General features: G+C 49.8%; 9 non-coding genes across 9 annotated transcripts; all 9 read left to right on the forward strand.

Annotated features, from left to right (window-relative positions):
- The first annotated feature begins 615 nt into the window (after positions 1-615).
- On the forward strand, positions 616-689 carry Trnaa-agc (transfer RNA alanine (anticodon AGC)). The gene has a single exon. It is a non-coding gene; the product is annotated as a tRNA-Ala (tRNA).
- Positions 690-2,075: 1,386 nt separating this feature from the next.
- Trnaa-agc (transfer RNA alanine (anticodon AGC)) lies at positions 2,076-2,149 on the forward strand. Its single transcript has one exon. It is a non-coding gene; the product is annotated as a tRNA-Ala (tRNA).
- A 1,386-nt stretch (positions 2,150-3,535) lies between these two features.
- Trnaa-agc (transfer RNA alanine (anticodon AGC)) lies at positions 3,536-3,609 on the forward strand. The gene has a single exon. It is a non-coding gene; the product is annotated as a tRNA-Ala (tRNA).
- A 1,385-nt stretch (positions 3,610-4,994) lies between these two features.
- Trnaa-agc (transfer RNA alanine (anticodon AGC)) lies at positions 4,995-5,068 on the forward strand. The gene has a single exon. It is a non-coding gene; the product is annotated as a tRNA-Ala (tRNA).
- A 1,387-nt stretch (positions 5,069-6,455) lies between these two features.
- Positions 6,456-6,529, forward strand: Trnaa-agc (transfer RNA alanine (anticodon AGC)). Its single transcript has one exon. It is a non-coding gene; the product is annotated as a tRNA-Ala (tRNA).
- Positions 6,530-7,926: 1,397 nt separating this feature from the next.
- Positions 7,927-8,000, forward strand: Trnaa-agc (transfer RNA alanine (anticodon AGC)). The gene has a single exon. It is a non-coding gene; the product is annotated as a tRNA-Ala (tRNA).
- Positions 8,001-10,859: 2,859 nt separating this feature from the next.
- Positions 10,860-10,933, forward strand: Trnaa-agc (transfer RNA alanine (anticodon AGC)). Its single transcript has one exon. It is a non-coding gene; the product is annotated as a tRNA-Ala (tRNA).
- A 1,386-nt stretch (positions 10,934-12,319) lies between these two features.
- Trnaa-agc (transfer RNA alanine (anticodon AGC)) lies at positions 12,320-12,393 on the forward strand. Its single transcript has one exon. It is a non-coding gene; the product is annotated as a tRNA-Ala (tRNA).
- A 1,386-nt stretch (positions 12,394-13,779) lies between these two features.
- On the forward strand, positions 13,780-13,853 carry Trnaa-agc (transfer RNA alanine (anticodon AGC)). The gene has a single exon. It is a non-coding gene; the product is annotated as a tRNA-Ala (tRNA).
- Positions 13,854-14,928: the final 1,075 nt, after the last annotated feature.

Genomic DNA, 14,928 nt, shown 5'->3' on the forward strand with positions numbered 1-14,928 from the left:
GAACGTGTCCGCGCCTTTGTATTCTGGTACCTTCGCCGCTACAAACCAACCGACCATCGTGTCCGTGCACATCAGAGTCGCAAAGAATGGAGAATAGCCAGGCTTGGTCGTGTGTGTAGCTGTAGCTCAGTTGGCAGATCGTTCGCTTAGCGTGTGAACGGTCTCGGGTTCAAGCCCCGGCTCCTACATGTTTTGTGGTCAGTGCATGGTAAGTGTTGGTCGCGGCGAAAATAAACGCACGCAAGAAGGTGCAAAACCAGCGTCACAGACTGATATGATGTATACTGTCATAAGGAGAGCAAGGTGTAAGTGTGGGGACCGGCTGTTATCGTGGTGTCATCGAGTGCAGATCTGTCTTAGGTATCACGACTTAACGTCATTGAAGTCTAGAGGTGGACAACACGTTCGTCTTACTCAGAGCGGTGTCTGAACTCTATTTTCGACGTTATGCGTGCCCCTTTCATTGTGGCCAACTACGATTCGATACAGAATGCACGAAACCTGAAAGACACCCTCACTGATACATAGAGAGTAGTGTTTGTCTGCGGAATAATGGGAGTGCAAGGGTCTGTGACGTTGATATGACTGTATGTAGCACTACTAGCTATCGGGGGGGGTGGGCGTAGCTCAGATGGTAGAGCGCTCGCTTAGCGTGCGAGAGGTACTGGGATCGATACCCAGCGCCTCCAGAATTTTTAACACACCTACATGCGCACCTTGCCATGCAAGTGGAATAATTCCCAACCGGCAGAGGTGTGTAGGCAGATACAAGCGAACGATTAGCATCCACAATTGCGCCGATTTCACGTAAATCCCACTGCACGTTCCCATTCTTTGCGTGCAGTCGGCTGCTACTGGTGTTGCTGGTTGTGACTGCTGATAACAGATGCCGTAGCAATCAATTCATGGAGTGAGTTGTATGTTTTGCGATAGTCTGTCTCTGACAAGGAAGCACAGGTGATATAGGTGCGAACACAGGAAGCTTGCAGCCCCTCGCTGCCTGCAGACACAGAGCAGCCACACTAGAAGAGCGGCCTAAGCCGTAGGCGAAATGTGCTCATTCGCTTTGGCGCGACGTCGAACTATAAATAAGGCTGTCACTAGCGTGAGCGTCGTGTAAAGTCGGAAAAGTCCTCTGCATGGGTGATTGCCAAATTTGGGGAGCGTTTCGTAGTACGATCAGTGCAAAGGCGACGCGGAAACTTGTTGTGTCCCAGTGTTTTGCAGTTGGACGACAAGAGTTTGACACAGTAGCAAAGAGCGAGGCACTGAGTTGGCATGAACAATGGAGAGCACAATGGGGCTCAAGATGTGCTTGTTACCTCAGGTGCTGTGTGATTGAGGACAAGGAGTGAAATGGACCAATTTGTGACCGCCCTTTCAATTTAAGACGTTCAAAACAGACGGAATTTGCATTCGTAATACCAGAGCATCGAAACTACTTGGAACTCTTGTGTATATGAACGTGTCCGCGCCTTTGTATTCTGGTACCTTCGCCGCTACAAACCAACCAACCATCGTGTCCGTGCACATCAGAGTCGCAAAGAATGGAGAATAGCCAGGCTTGGTCGTGTGTGTAGCTGTAGCTCAGTTGGCAGATCGTTCGCTTAGCGTGTGAACGGTCTCGGGTTCAAGCCCCGGCTCCTCCATGTTTTGTGGTCAGTGCATGGTAAGTGTTGGTCGCGGCGAACATAAACGCACGCAAGAAGTTGCAAAACCAGCGTCACAGACTGATATGATGTATACTGTCATAAGGAGAGCAAGGTGTAAGTGTGGGGACCGGCTGTTATCGTGGTGTCATCGAGTGCAGATCTGTCTTAGGTATCACGGCTTAACGTCATTGAAGTCTAGAGGTGGACAACACGTTCGTCTTACTCAGGGCGGTGTCTGAACTCTATTTTCGACGTTATGCGTGCCACTTTCATTGTGGCCAACTACGATTCGATACAGAATGCACGAAACCTGAAAGACACCCTCACTGATACATAGAGAGTAGTGTTTGTCTGCGGAATAATGGGAGTGCAAGGGTCTGTGACGTTGATATGACTGTATGTGGCACTACTAGTTATCGGGGGGGTGGGCGTAGCTCAGATGGTAGAGCGCTCGCTTAGCGTGCGAGAGGTACTGGGATCGATACCCAGCGCCTCCAGAATTTTTAACACACCTACGTGCGCACCTTGCCATGCAAGTGGAATAATTCCCAACCGGCAGAGGTGTGTAGGCAGATACGAGCGAACGATTAGCATCCACAATTGCGCCGATTTCACGTAAATCCCACTGCACGTTCCAATTCTTTGCGTGCAGTCGGCTGCTACTGGTGTTGCTGGTTGTGACTGCTGATAACAGATGCCGTAGCAATCAATTAATGGAGTGAGTTGTATGTTTTGCGATAGTCTGTCTCTGACAAGGAAGCACAGGTGATATAGGTGCGAACACAGGAAGCTTGCAGCCCTCGCTGCCTGCAGACACAGAGCAGCCACACTAGAAGAGCGGCCTAAGCCGTAGGCGAAATGTGCTCATTCGCTTTGGCGCGACGTCGAACTATAAATAAGGCTGTCACTAGCGTGAGCGTCGTGTAAAGTCGGAAAAGTCATCTGCATGGGTGATTGCCAAGATTGGGGAGCGTTTCGTAGTACGATCAGTGCAAAGGCGACGCGGAAACTTGTTGTGTCCCAGTGTTTTGCAGTTGGACGACAAGAGTTTGACACAGTAGCAAAGAGCGAGGCACTGAGTTGGCATGAACAATGGAGAGCACAATGGGGCTCGAGATGTGCTTGTTACCTCAGGTGCTGTGTGATTGTGGACAAGGAGTGAAATGGACCAATTTGTGACCGCCCTTTCAATTTAAGACGTTCAAAACAGACGGAATTTGCATTCGTAATACCAGAGCATCGAAACTACTTGGAACTCTTCTGTATATGAACGTGTCCGCGCCTTTGTATTCTGGTACCTTCGCCGCTACAAACCAACCGACCATCGTGTCCGTGCACATCAGAGTCGCAAAGAATGGAGAATAGCCAGGCTTGGTCGTGTGTGTAGCTGTAGCTCAGTTGGCAGATCGTTCGCTTAGCGTGTGAACGGTCTCGGGTTCAAGCCCCGGCTCCTACATGTTTTGTGGTCAGTGCATGGTAAGTGTTGGTCGCGGCGAAAATAAACGCACGCAAGAAGGTGCAAAACCAGCGTCACAGACTGATATGATGTATACTGTCATAAGGAGAGCAAGGTGTAAGTGTGGGGACCGGCTGTTATCGTGGTGTCATCGAGTGCAGATCTGTCTTAGGTATCACGACTTAACGTCATTGAAGTCTAGAGGTGGACAACACGTTCGTCTTACTCAGAGCGGTGTCTGAACTCTATTTTCGACGTTATGCGTGCCCCTTTCATTGTGGCCAACTACGATTCGATACAGAATGCACGAAACCTGAAAGACACCCTCACTGATACATAGAGAGTAGTGTTTGTCTGCGGAATAATGGGAGTGCAAGGGTCTGTGACGTTGATATGACTGTATGTAGCACTACTAGCTATCGGGGGGGGTGGGCGTAGCTCAGATGGTAGAGCGCTCGCTTAGCGTGCGAGAGGTACTGGGATCGATACCCAGCGCCTCCAGAATTTTTAACACACCTACATGCGCACCTTGCCATGCAAGTGGAATAATTCCCAACCGGCAGAGGTGTGTAGGCAGATACAAGCGAACGATTAGCATCCACAATTGCGCCGATTTCACGTAAATCCCACTGCACGTTCCCATTCTTTGCGTGCAGTCGGCTGCTACTGGTGTTGCTGGTTGTGACTGCTGATAACAGATGCCGTAGCAATCAATTCATGGAGTGAGTTGTATGTTTTGCGATAGTCTGTCTCTGACAAGGAAGCACAGGTGATATAGGTGCGAACACAGGAAGCTTGCAGCCCCTCGCTGCCTGCAGACACAGAGCAGCCACACTAGAAGAGCGGCCTAAGCCGTAGGCGAAATGTGCTCATTCGCTTTGGCGCGACGTCGAACTATAAATAAGGCTGTCACTAGCGTGAGCGTCGTGTAAAGTCGGAAAAGTCCTCTGCATGGGTGATTGCCAAATTTGGGGAGCGTTTCGTAGTACGATCAGTGCAAAGGCGACGCGGAAACTTGTTGTGTCCCAGTGTTTTGCAGTTGGACGACAAGAGTTTGACACAGTAGCAAAGAGCGAGGCACTGAGTTGGCATGAACAATGGAGAGCACAATGGGGCTCAAGATGTGCTTGTTACCTCAGGTGCTGTGTGATTGAGGACAAGGAGTGAAATGGACCAATTTGTGACCGCCCTTTCAATTTAAGACGTTCAAAACAGACGGAATTTGCATTCGTAATACCAGAGCATCGAAACTACTTGGAACTCTTGTGTATATGAACGTGTCCGCGCCTTTGTATTCTGGTACCTTCGCCGCTACAAACCAACCAACCATCGTGTCCGTGCACATCAGAGTCGCAAAGAATGGAGAATAGCCAGGCTTGGTCGTGTGTGTAGCTGTAGCTCAGTTGGCAGATCGATCGCTTAGCGTGTGAACGGTCTCGGGTTCAAGCCCCGGCTCCTCCATGTTTTGTGGTCAGTGCATGGTAAGTGTTGGTCGCGGCGAAAATAAACGCACGCAAGAAGTTGCAAAACCAGCGTCACAGACTGATATGACGTATACTGTCATAAGGAGAGCAAGGTGTAAGTGTGGGGACCGGCTGTTATCGTGGTGTCATCGAGTGCAGATCTGTCTTAGGTATCACGGCTTAACGTCATTGAAGTCTAGAGGTGGACAACACGTTCGTCTTACTCAGGGCGGTGTCTGAACTCTATTTTCGACGTTATGCGTGCCACTTTCATTGTGGCCAACTACGATTCGATACAGAATGCACGAAACCTGAAGGCACCCTCACTGATACATAGAGAGTAGTGTTTGTCTGCGGAATAATGGGAGTGCAAGGGTCTGTGACGTTGATATGACTGTATGTAGCACTACTAGTTATCGGGGTGGTGGGCGTAGCTCAGATGGTAGAGCGCTCGCTTAGCGTGCGAGAGGTACTGGGATCGATACCCAGCGCCTCCAGAATTTTTAACACACCTACATGCGCACCTTGCCATGCAAGTGGAATAATTCCCAACCGGCAGAGGTGTGTAGGCAGATACGAGCGAACGATTAGCATCCACAATTGCGCCGATTTCACGTAAATCCCACTGCACGTTCCCATTCTTTGCGTGCAGTCGGCTGCTACTGGCGTTGCTGGTTGTGACTGCTGATAACAGATGCCGTAGCAATCAATTCATGGAGTGAGTTGTATGTTTTGCGATAGTCTGTCTCTGACAAGGAAGCACAGGTGATATAGGTGCGAACACAGGAAGCTTGCAGCCCCTCGCTGCCTGCAGACACAGAGCAGCCACACTAGAAGAGCGGCCTAAGCCGTAGGCGAAATGTGCTCATTCGCTTTGGCGCGACGTCGAACTATAAATAAGGTTGTCACTAGCGTGAGCGTCGTGTAAAATCGGAAAAGTCATCTGCATGGGTGATTGAGAAAGTTTGGGGAGCGTTTCGTAGTACGATCAGTGCAAACGGGACGCGGAAACTTGTTGTGTCCCAGTGTTTTGCAGTTGGACGACAAGAGTTTTACGCAGTAGCAAAGAGCGAGGCACTGAGTTGGCATGAACTATGGAGAGCACAATGGGGCTCGAGATGTGCTTGTTACCTCAGGTGCTGTGTGATTGTGGACAAGGAGTGAAATGGACCAATTTGTGACCACCCTTTCAATTTAAGACGTTCAAAACAGACGGAATTTGCATTCGTAATACCAGAGCATCGAAACTACTTGGAACTCTTGTGTATATGAACGTGTCCGCGCCTTTGTATTCTGGTACCTTCGCCGCTACAAACCAACCAACCATCGTGTACGTGCACATCAGAGCCGCAAAGAATGGAGAATAGCCAGGCTTGGTCGTGTGTGTAGCTGTAGCTCAGTTGGCAGAACGTTCGCTTAGCGTGTGAACGGTCTCGGGTTCAAGCCCCGGCTCCTCCATGTTTTGTGGTCAGTGCATGGTAAGTGTTGGTCGCGGCGAAAATAAACGCACGCAAGAAGGTGCAAAACCAGCGTCACAGACTGATATGATGTATACTGTCATAGGGAGAGCAAGGTGTAAGTGTGGGGACCGGCTGTTATCGTGGTGTCATCGAGTGCAGATCTGTCTTAGGTATCACGACTTTACGTCATTGAAGTCTAGAGGTGGACAACACGTTCGTCTTACTCAGAGCGGTGTCTGAACTCTATTTTCGACGTTATGCGTGCCACTTTCATTGTGGCCAACTACGATTCGATACAGAATGCACGAAACCTGAAAGACACCCTCACTGATACATAGAGAGTAGTGTTTGTCTGCGGAATAATGGGAGTGCAAGGGTCTGTGACGTTGATATGACTGTATGTAGCACTACTAGTTATCGGGGTGGTGGGCGTAGCTCAGATGGTAGAGCGCTCGCTTAGCGTGCGAGAGGTACTGGGATCGATACCCAGCGCCTCCAGAATTTTTAACACACCTACATGCGCACCTTGCCATGCAAGTGGAATAATTCCCAACCGGCAGAGGTGTGTAGGCAGATACGAGCGAACGATTAGCATCCACAATTGCGCCGATTTCACGTAAATCCCACTGCACGTTCCCATTCTTTGCGTGCAGTCGGCTGCTACTGGCGTTGCTGGTTGTGACTGCTGATAACAGATGCCGTAGCAATCAATTCATGGAGTGAGTTGTATGTTTTGCGATAGTCTGTCTCTGACAAGGAAGCACAGGTGATATAGGTGCGAACACAGGAAGCTTGCAGCCCCTCGCTGCCTGCAGACACAGAGCAGCCACACTAGAAGAGCGGCCTAAGCCGTAGGCGAAATGTGCTCATTCGCTTTGACGCGACGTCGAACTATAAATAAGGCTGTCACTAGCGTGAGCGTTGCATGAGCGTCGTGTAAAGTCGGAAAAGTCATCTGCATGGGTGATTGCCAAGTTTGGGGAGCGTTTCGTAGTACGATCAGTGCAAAGGCGACGCGGAAACTTGTTGTGTCCCAGTGTTTTGCAGTTGGACGACAAGAGTTTGACACAGTAGCAAAGAGCGAGGCACTGAGTTGGCATGAACAATGGAGAGCACAATGGGGCTCGAGATGTGCTTGTTACCTCAGGTGCTGTGTGATTGAGGACAAGGAGTGAAATGGACCAATTTGTGACCGCCCTTTCAATTTAAGACGTTCAAAACAGACGGAATTTGCATTCGTAATACCAGAGCATCGAAACTACTTGGAACTCTTGTGTATATGAACGTGTCCGCGCCTTTGTATTCTGGTACCTTCGCCGCTACAAACCAACCAACCATCGTGTCCGTGCACATCAGAGTCGCAAAGAATGGAGAATAGCCAGGCTTGGTCGTGTGTGTAGCTGTAGCTCAGTTGGCAGATCGTTCGCTTAGCGTGTGAACGGTCTCGGGTTCAAGCCCCGGCTCCTCCATGTTTTGTGGTCAGTGCATGGTAAGTGTTGGTCGCGGCGAACATAAACGCACGCAAGAAGTTGCAAAACCAGCGTCACAGGCTGATATGATGTATACTGTCATAAGGAGAGCAAGGTGTAAGTGTGGGGACCGGCTGTTATCGTGGTGTCATCGAGTGCAGATCTGTCTTAGGTATCACGACTTTACGTCATTGAAGTCTAGAGGTGGACAACACGTTCGTCTTACTCAGAGCGGTGTCTGAACTCTATTTTCGACGTTATGCGTGCCACTTTCATTGTGGCCAACTACGATTCGATACAGAATGCACGAAACCTGAAAGACACCCTCACTGATACATAGAGAGTAGTGTTTGTCTGCGGAATAATGGGAGTGCAAGGGTCTGTGACGTTGATATGACTGTATGTAGCACTACTAGTTATCGGGGTGGTGGGCGTAGCTCAGATGGTAGAGCGCTCGCTTAGCGTGCGAGAGGTACTGGGATCGATACCCAGCGCCTCCAGAATTTTTAACACACCTACATGCGCACCTTGCCATGCAAGTGGAATAATTCCCAACCGGCAGAGGTGTGTAGGCAGATACGAGCGAACGATTAGCATCCACAATTGCGCCGATTTCACGTAAATCCCACTGCACGTTCCCATTCTTTGCGTGCAGTCGGCTGCTACTGGCGTTGCTGGTTGTGACTGCTGATAACAGATGCCGTAGCAATCAATTCATGGAGTGAGTTGTATGTTTTGCGATAGTCTGTCTCTGACAAGGAAGCACAGGTGATATAGGTGCGAACACAGGAAGCTTGCAGCCCCTCGCTGCCTGCAGACACAGAGCAGCCACACTAGAAGAGCGGCCTAAGCCGTAGGCGAAATGTGCTCATTCGCTTTGACGCGACGTCGAACTATAAATAAGGCTGTCACTAGCGTGAGCGTTGCATGAGCGTCGTGTAAAGTCGGAAAAGTCATCTGCATGGGTGATTGCCAAGTTTGGGGAGCGTTTCGTAGTACGATCAGTGCAAAGGCGACGCGGAAACTTGTTGTGTCCCAGTGTTTTGCAGTTGGACGACAAGAGTTTGACACAGTAGCAAAGAGCGAGGCACTGAGTTGGCATGAACAATGGAGAGCACAATGGGGCTCGAGATGTGCTTGTTACCTCAGGTGCTGTGTGATTGAGGACAAGGAGTGAAATGGACCAATTTGTGACCGCCCTTTCAATTTAAGACGTTCAAAACAGACGGAATTTGCATTCGTAATACCAGAGCATCGAAACTACTTGGAACTCTTGTGTATATGAACGTGTCCGCGCCTTTGTATTCTGGTACCTTCGCCGCTACAAACCAACCAACCATCGTGTCCGTGCACATCAGAGTCGCAAAGAATGGAGAATAGCCAGGCTTGGTCGTGTGTGTAGCTGTAGCTCAGTTGGCAGATCGTTCGCTTAGCGTGTGAACGGTCTCGGGTTCAAGCCCCGGCTCCTCCATGTTTTGTGGTCAGTGCATGGTAAGTGTTGGTCGCGGCGAACATAAACGCACGCAAGAAGTTGCAAAACCAGCGTCACAGGCTGATATGATGTATACTGTCATAAGGAGAGCAAGGTGTAAGTGTGGGGACCGGCTGTTATCGTGGTGTCATCGAGTGCAGATCTGTCTTAGGTATCACGGCTTAACGTCATTGAAGTCTAGAGGTGGACAACACGTTCGTCTTATTCAGAGCGGTGTCTGAACTCTATTTTCGACGTTATGCGTGCCACTTTCATTGTGGCCAACTACGATTCGATACAGAATGCACGAAACCTGAAAGACACCCTCACTGATACATAGAGAGTAGTGTTTGTCTGCGGAATAATGGGAGTGCGAGGGTCTGTGACGTTGATATGACTGTATGTAGCACTACTAGTTATCGGGGGGGGTGGGCGTAGCTCAGATGGTAGAGCGCTCGCTTAGCGTGCGAGAGGTACTGGGATCGATACCCAGGGCCTCCAGAATTTTTAACACACCTACATGCGCACCTTGCCATGCAAGTGGAATAATTCCCAACCGGCAGAGGTGTGTAGGCAGATACAAGCGAACGATTAGCATCCACAATTGCGCCGATTTCACGTAAATCCCACTGCACGTTCCCATTCTTTGCGTGCAGTCGGCTGCTACTGGTGTTGCTGGTTGTGACTGCTGATAACAGATGCCGTAGCAATCAATTCATGGAGTGAGTTGTATGTTTTGCGATAGTCTGTCTCTGACAAGGAAGCACAGGTGATATAGGTGCGAACACAGGAAGCTTGCAGCCCCTCGCTGCCTGCAGACACAGAGCAGCCACACTAGAAGAGCGGCCTAAGCCGTAGGCGAAATGTGCTCATTCGCTTTGGCGCGACGTCGAACTATAAATAAGGCTGTCACTAGCGTGAGCGTCGTGTAAAGTCGGAAAAGTCATCTGCATGGGTGATTGCCAAGTTTGGGGAGCGTTTCGTAGTACGATCAGTGCCAAGGCGACGCGGAAACTTGTTGTGTCCCAGTGTTTTGCAGGTGGACGACAAGAGTTTTACGCAGTAGCAAAGAGCGAGGCACTGAGTTGGCATGAACAATGGAGAGCACAATGGGGCTCGAGATGTGCTTGTTATCTCAGGTGCTGTGTCATTGTGGACAAGGAGTGAAATGGACCAATTTGTGACCGCCCTTTCAATTTAAGACGTTCAAAACAGACGGAATTTGCATTCGTAATACCAGAGCATCGAAACTACTTGGAACTCTTGTGTATATGAACGTGTCCGCGCCTTTGTATTCTGGTACCTTCGCCGCTACAAACCAACCAACCATCGTGTCCGTGCACATCAGAGTCGCAAAGAATGGAGAATAGCCAGGCTTGGTCGTATGTGTAGCTGTAGCTCAGTTGGCAGATCGTTCGCTTAGCGTGTGAACGGTCTCGGGTTCAAGCCCCGGCTCCTCTATGTTTTGTGGTCAGTGCATGGTAAGTGTTGCTCGCGGCGAACATAAACGCACGCAAGAAGGTGCAAAACCAGCGTCACAGACTGATATGATGTATACTGTCATAAGGAGAGCAAGGTGTAAGTGTGGGTACCGGCTGTTATCGTGGTGTCATCGAGTGCAGATCTGTCTTAGGTATCACGACTTAACGTCATTGAAGTCTAGAGGTGGACAACACGTTCGTCTTACTCAGAGCGGTGTCTGAACTCTATTTTCGACGTTATGCGTGCCACTTTCATTGTGGCCAACTACGATTCGATACAGAATGCACGAAACCTGAAAGACACCCTCACTGATACATAGAGAGTAGTGTTTGTCTGCGGAATAATGGGAGTGCAAGGGTCTGTGACGTTGATATGACTGTATGTAGCACTACTAGTTATCGGGGAGGGTGGGCGTAGCTCAGATGGTAGAGCGCTCGCTTAGCGTGCGAGAGGTACTGGGATCGATACCCAGCGCCTCCAGAAGTTTTAACACACCTACATGCGCACCTTGCCATGCAAGTGGAATAATTCCCAACCGGCAGAGGTGTGTAGGCAGATACGAGCGAACGATTAGCATCCACAATTGCGCCGATTTCACGTAAATCCCACTGCACGTTCCCATTCTTTGCGTGCAGACGGCTGCTACTGGCGTTGCTGGTTGTGACTGCTGATAACAGATGCCGTAGCAATCAATTCATGGAGTGAGTTGTATGTTTTGCGATAGTCTGTCTCTGACAAGGAAGCACAGGTGATATAGGTGCGAACACAGGAAGCTTGCAGCCCCTCGCTGCCTGCAGACACAGAGCAGCCACACTAGAAGAGCGGCCTAAGCCGTAGGCGAAATGTGCTCATTCGCTTTGGCGCGACGTCGAACTATAAATAAGGCTGTCACTAGCGTGAGCGTCGTGTAAAGTCGGAAAAGTCATCTGCATGGGTGATTGCCAAGTTTGGGGAGCGTTTCGTAGTACGATCAGTGCAAAGGCGACGCGGAAACTTGTTGTGTCCCAGTGTTTTGCAGTTGGACGACAAGAGTTTGACACAGTAGCAAAGAGCGAGGCACTGAGTTGGCATGAACAATGGAGAGCACAATGGGGCTCGAGATGTGCTTGTTACCTCAGGTGCTGTGTGATTGTGGACAACGAGTGAAATGGACCAATTTGTGACCGCCCTTTCAATTTAAGACGTTCAAAACAGACGGAATTTGCATTCGTAATACCAGAGCATCGAAACTACTTGGAACTCTTGTGTATATGAACGTGTCCGCGCCTTTGTATTCTGGTACCTTCGCCGCTACAAACCAACCAACCATCGTGTCCGTGCACATCAGAGTCGCAAAGAATGGAGAATAGCCAGGCTTGGTCGTGTGTGTAGCTGTAGCTCAGATGGCAGGTCGTTCGCTTAGCGTGTGAACGGTCTCGGGTTCAAGCCCCGGCTCCTCCATGTTTTGTGGTCAGTGCATGGTAAGTGTTGGTCGCAGCGAACATAAACGCACGCAAGAAGGTGCAAAACCAGCGTCACAGACTGATATGATGTATACTGTCATAAGGAGAGCAAGGTGTAAGTGTGGGGACCGGCTGTTATCGTGGTGTCATCGAGTGCAGATCTGTCTTAGGTATCACGGCTTAACGTCATTGAAGTCTAGAGGTGGACAACACGTTCGTCTTACTCAGAGCGGTGTCTGAACTCTATTTTCGACGTTATGCGTGCCACTTTCATTGTGGCCAACTACGATTCGATACAGAATGCACGAAACCTGAAAGACACCCTCACTGATACATAGAGAGTAGTGTTTGTCTGCGGAATAATTGGAGTGCAAGGGTCTGTGACGTTGATATGACTGTATGTAGCACTACTAGTTATCGGGGAGGTGGGCGTAGCTCAGATGGTAGAGCGCTCGCTTAGCGTGCGAGAGGTACTGGGATCGATACCCAGCGCCTCCAGAATTTTTAACACACCTACATGCGCACCTTGCCATGCAAGTGGAATAATTCCCAACCGGCAGAGGTGTGTAGGCAGATACAAGCGAACGATTAGCATCCACAATTGCGCCGATTTCACGTAAATCCCACTGCACGTTCCCATTCTTTGCGTGCAGTCGGCTGCTACTGGTGTTGCTGGTTGTGACTGCTGATAACAGATGCCGTAGCAATCAATTCATGGAGTGAGTTGTATGTTTTGCGATAGTCTGTCTCTGACAAGGAAGCACAGGTGATATAGGTGCGAACACAGGAAGCTTGCAGCCCCTCGCTGCCTGCAGACACAGAGCAGCCACACTAGAAGAGCGGCGTAAGCCGTAGGCGAAATGTGCTCATTCGCTTTGGCGCGACGTCGAACTATAAATAAGGCTGTCACTAGCGTGAGCGTCGTGTAAAGTCGGAAAAGTCATCTGCATGGGTGATTGCCAAGTTTGGGGAGCGTTTCGTAGTACGATCAGTGCAAAGGCGACGCGGAAACTTGTTGTGTCCCAGTGTTTTGCAGTTGGACGACAAGAGTTTGACACAGTAGCAAAGAGCGAGGCACTGAGTTGGCATGAACAATGGAGAGCACAATGGGGCTCGAGATGTGCTTGTTACCTCAGGTGCTGTGTGAATGTGGACAAGGAGTGAAATGGACCAATTTGTGACCGCCCTTTCAATTTAAGACGTTCAAAACAGACGGAATTTGCATTCGTAATACCAGAGCATCGAAACTACTTGGAACTCTTGTGTATATGAACGTGTCCGCGCCTTTGTATTCTGGTACCTTCGCCGCTACAAACCAACCAACCATCGTGTCCGTGCACATCAGAGTCGCAAAGAATGGAGAATAGCCAGGCTTGGTCGTGTGTGTAGCTGTAGCTCAGTTGGCAGGTCGTTCGCTTAGCGTGTGAACGGTCTCGGGTTCAAGCCCCGGCTCCTCCATGTTTTGTGGTCAGTGCATGGTATGTGTTGGTCGCAGCGAACATAAACGCCCGCAAGAAGGTGCAAAACCAGCGTCACAGACTGATATGATGTATACTGTCATAAGGAGAGCAAGGTGTAAGTGTGGGGACCGGCTGTTATCGTGGTGTCATCGAGTGCAGATCTGTCTTAGGTATCACGACTTAACGTCATTGAAGTCTAGAGGTGGACAACACGTTCGTCTTACTCAGAGCGGTGTCTGAACTCTATTTTCGACGTTATGCGTGCCACTTTCATTGTGGCCTACTACGATTCGATACAGAATGCACGAAACCTGAAAGACACCCTCACTGATACATAGAGAGTAGTGTTTGTCTGCGGAATAATGGGAGTGCAAGGGTCTGTGACGTTGATATGACTGTATGTAGCACTACTAGTTATCGGGGGGGTGGGCGTAGCTCAGATGGTAGAGCGCTCGCTTAGCGTGCGAGAGGTACTGGGATCGATACCCAGCGCCTCCAGAATTTTTAACACACCTACATGCGCACCTTGCCATGCAAGTGGAATAATTCCCAACCGGCAGAGGTGTGTAGGCAGATACGAGCGAACGATTAGCATCCACAATTGCGCCGATTTCACGTAAATCCCACTGCACGTTCCCATTCTTTGCGTGCAGTCGGCTGCTACGGGCGTTGCTGGTTGTGACTGCTGATAACAGATGCCGTAGCAATCAATTCATGGAGTGAGTTGTATGTTTTGCGATAGTCTGTCTCTGACAAGGAAGCACAGGTGATATAGGTGCGAACACAGGAAGCTTGCAGCCCCTCGCTGCCTGCAGACACAGAGCAGCCACACTAGAAGAGCGGCCTAAGCCGTAGGCGAAATCTGCTCATTCGCGTTGGCGCGACGTCGAACTATAAATAAGGCTGTCACTAGCGTGAGCGTCGTGTAAAGTCGGAAAAGTCATCTGCATGGGTGATTGCCAAGTTTGGGGAGCGTTTCGTAGTACGATCAGTGCAAAGGCGACACGGAAACTTGTTGTGTCCCAGTGTTTTGCAGTTGGACGACAAGAGTTTGACACAGTAGCAAAGAGCGAGGCACTGAGTTGGCATGAACAATGGAGAGCACAATGGGGCTCGAGATGTGCTTGTTACCTCAGGTGCTGTGTGATTGTCGACAAGGACTGAAATGGACCAATTTGTGACCGCCCTTTCAATTTAAGACGTTCAAAACAGACGGAATTTGCATTCGTAATACCAGAGCATCGAAACTACTTGGAACTCTTGTGTATATGAACGTGTCCGCGCCTTTGTATTCTGGTACCTTCGCCGCCACAAACCAACCAACCATCGTGTCCGTGCACATCAGAGTCGCAAAGAATGGAGAATAGCCAGGCTTGGTCGTGTGTGTAGCTGTAGCTCAGTTGGCAGATCGTTCGCTTAGCGTGTGAACGGTCTCGGGTTCAAGCCCCGGCTCCTCCATGTTTTGTGGTCAGTACATGGTAAGTGTTGGTCGCGGCGAACATAAACGCACGCAAGAAGTTGCAAAACCAGCGTCACAGACTGATATGATGTATACTGTCATAAGGAGAGCAAG

Source organism: Schistocerca gregaria, chromosome 3, assembly GCF_023897955.1.
Source record: "Schistocerca gregaria isolate iqSchGreg1 chromosome 3, iqSchGreg1.2, whole genome shotgun sequence".
Lineage (NCBI taxonomy): Eukaryota > Metazoa > Arthropoda > Insecta > Orthoptera > Acrididae > Schistocerca > Schistocerca gregaria.